This window comes from Cryptomeria japonica, chromosome 8 (assembly GCF_030272615.1).
Source record: "Cryptomeria japonica chromosome 8, Sugi_1.0, whole genome shotgun sequence".
In the NCBI taxonomy this organism is placed as follows: domain Eukaryota; kingdom Viridiplantae; phylum Streptophyta; class Pinopsida; order Cupressales; family Cupressaceae; genus Cryptomeria; species Cryptomeria japonica.
Genome location: NC_081412.1, coordinates 249250143 through 249253864, shown reverse-complemented (window position 1 = coordinate 249253864; position 3722 = coordinate 249250143). Strand labels below are relative to the sequence as shown.

The 3722-nt window shown below is 34.7% G+C and overlaps 1 non-coding gene across 1 annotated transcript; it reads right to left on the bottom strand.

Annotated features, from left to right (window-relative positions):
* Nucleotides 1–2036: 2036 nt before the first annotated feature.
* On the bottom strand, nt 2037–2153 carry LOC131060043 (U5 spliceosomal RNA). The gene has a single exon (XR_009110281.2). It is a non-coding gene; the product is annotated as a U5 spliceosomal RNA (small nuclear RNA).
* Nucleotides 2154–3722: the final 1569 nt, after the last annotated feature.

Sequence of the window (3722 nt, the reverse complement as noted above, 5' to 3'; positions counted from 1 at the left end):
ATATCATTCAAAAAAAATAAGTTCTTAAATCTGCATTGTTTATTTAAATCTAAATGTAATTAGCATGAAATTTTGTCCTTGTTTAAATCTTATTTTGAATCTAGGAATAAACTGCATTTTAGTTTGGCAAAAGTTATTCTAGCAAAGTAAAAGAAAGAGTTTACTTTTCATTTCCTGTTTACATTTAAATAGCTTGCAATAAGGTAGATTAGTTTGAAATGAAATACTAGTTTCAGATTTATGCTATCATTAGAGAAGTCTATTTACAACATTAGGAAAAAGAGATACTACATTTCTACTTTTCTTTCTAAACCATTTAGTTAGTAAACTGTAATAAGAGAGAGTTAGTATCTTTAAGAAAACATTGCGTTAGGGGCTGATTTATTCAAGCCCCTTGTTATTGTTGGGGGTAGAAAGTAGGCAGGATCTCCATGGAAGGGAGTCCTCCACTCTTTCTCTTTTCCCCTTTTTTATAATTCTTTATTTAAACACACTTTGAGTCAACATTAAACAACAAAAAAAAATCTAGTAAATCTATATCTAATAAAAGAAATGAGTCTAAATTTGTAACTTATACCAAGTGTAAAGGACTCTAAATTTGCTTATGATTTAAAAAAAAGGGGAACTCAGTTTGAATGGATATTCAACCTTCTATGTTTTCTATATGTAAACACATTTATATATCTACATATTACTACATATGAAAATATTACTACTTTAAAACCTGCTAAAGCATGTTGTTGAAAATCTGCCTTACAAAATAATAAGGGACCCAGATTTATGTGTTAGACAACCTTCCATATATTTTTATGGATATAAATGCATATACACGTAAAAATATAAATAAATCCATTATTGCTCTAATTCCTGTAACCTGCAATTCTGAAAATAAAACCAGATTGATATGAATACCCAACTAAATGTATATTTGTACAAGTACTCAAAAAAATAATAATAATAAAAACAAAGAACGCGGGAGGAAAAGGGGATGGGGGATATACCTTTGACTCCTTTCTCTATCCCTTTCTATCCATATCTCTACCTCTATCACCCTAGATCTCTCTATGCCTCTTTGTACCCCTCTCTATCTCTTTATCTCTATCTATATCGCCCTCTCTCCCTCTCTCCCTCCATCTCTCCTACATTATATCTAAATATCTCTATTTCTCTCTGTCTCCCTCTCACTCCTCTATCTCTTTCTATCCATATATTTTCTAGCTATAACTCTCTATCTCTTTATGTATCCCCTTTATCTCTCTCCCTATCCCTTTATATATTTAGCTATATCTCCCTCTCTTCTCAATCTTCTCTTTGTCCCACTCTACCTATTTCTCTAGCCCAAGCTCCCCCCCCTCTTATCCCCGCCTCTCTCTCTCTCACTCCCCCCTACCTATCTCTTCTCCTTATCTTTGCCCTTCAATCTCACTCCCTTCTCTACTTGCCTCTCTCCTTATCTCCCCCTTCTACCTATCTATATCTCCCCTCCTCTCTCTATATCTCCTCATTCATCTCCCCCTCTCTCTCTCTAGACACGTCTCCCTCTTTCTACCTATCCATCTTCCTCTTCCTAGACATCTATATTTATCACTTTTCCTATTCCTATGTACTTCATTATCCCTGTAACTCTCCATGCCCATGTACAACACACGCATGCAAAACATAGACCACCTCATGTACAACACATGTATGCACAACACATGCATCTCCATGCCCATGTACAACACACGCATGCAAAACATAGACCACCTCATGTACAACACATGTATGCACAACACATGCATGCAAAACATAGACCACCTCATGTACAACACATGTATGCTAAACATAAATCAAAATTTTCCCTATTTAACCTTCCAAACCTCTTATGGCTTCCAAACAAACCTCTTTTGCATAAGGTGCTATTGCTATTACTTAACATTCAATTGAGGATAATTTATAATGACGAAGAGTAGGTACTAAGAATTTGTGTCAGAAGACCATCATAAACACATTTAATTCCATTTTGAAAGAGTTAGCTTAGGATTTGAATTTTGGGCGTCCTCTAAAGTAGAGGAAGCCTCCAAAAATTGGCGTATGCCGCTTTAAGTGGCCAAGACACGGTATTCTTTAGTAAAAGGCGAAAGAATAGTTCGCTTTGTCTTGACCACGCGGCTCCGTAAATTGAAAAGAGGGAAGATGAAGTATGTATACTACTCGGTTACACCAAATATACATTCCCCTATCAATGTGGGACTAAAATAAGAACAAGACACAGAGAAGAAGAAGTGCACACAGCACACAGACAATGAAGTTTTAAAGAGTAACGCTCTGTCGGCATGTTTTAATGTTCAAATAAAATATCGATCTTGAGTACACATACTGTAATCCATCCTTACTAAGTTAAAATAGTAGGTTCATCCTTGCTATGATTACATTCAACAAGATTTTCTTCACGCCAAATTCCTTTATATGTATTACAGGATGCGATGAAAAGTTTAATAAAAACAACGAAATACTGCATATTTCATACTTCTCTTTCTCTAGTTTTGTACTCAATATCCGATTTGGCTCAACTATCAAATAAAACCTAAACTCATCTTTCCATTTGATTAATTTAGCTTTCATCATCCACATACATATCTTCCTCCCATTAATTCTAATCATGGTTGCTATCGTTTCAAGATCACAATTACTATCATGTCTCTTGACAAGATAGCTATTGCAATATTGCAAATCATGTACTTTATTTGTCAAATTTGTTTGAATTGGGGTCCATGTCATCAAATTTAGAGAAATTCTTTAGGACCTTAGTTTCAAATGAATGGATTGCATATCATTCGATCAAAAAGAGAAAGGACTCAAATCATGGTACACATAGGTCTGTATAATTATTCAAAGATTGGATGTTGTGTTGCTCTTCATAAAGGCATTATGAATCATATATGTCTTTGATCTCGCCAACAACAATCTATAGAGAGTTTGACTTAAACATGAGAAAGACAAGTACTCCAATTGTAACATAGCAAACTCTTAAAGGTGTTTGTCATCATTGTGCTCCCCATTTCATATATCTTTGGTGAAAGAAAATATGCAAATAATTTATTAATTAATTCCACGAGGAGATGATTACAAGGTGTCTTATCTACAATACCACTAAAGAAGTAGAAAAAGAGTAGAAAAAAGAACATTGAGAAGCCGAATGGAAACAACACAAAAAAGAGTGACCCTATTATATAACCTAGAAAAACCCTACAAAGGGAAACACACATACTCCAAAGCATTGAAACCAATGTATTGTCGATAATTTTATGTTGCCATGCAATGGTAGGCTTCGAGCTTAATAGGAGATCAACGCTCTCAATCTTAGAGGAATTCTAGTAGCATAGCTCTACATAAAATTGGGCATTCAATTTCCATCCCAATCCCTCAATATATCAGCCAATGAGACTTAGAAAACTATGAATGGTTTTCTAAAATCATGAGCTAAAATCTAGGCAAGATGATCCACATTCAACCCATGTTCCCCACCTCCGAGTGTAACTCCTCCACAAATAGAATTGTAAATCTTGATTTATTGGTTCGAATACCAAGACTGTGTGGGATTAAAGTAACTCTTAAGCTCTTCATATGGGTGTAGTGATTATACCAGAGACTAAGGATGGTATCCATAAATAAACAAGGGGAAATGGAATAAGAGAAATAAATGGAAGAAGAAACCAAAATTCACCTACATAAGCCCTTCC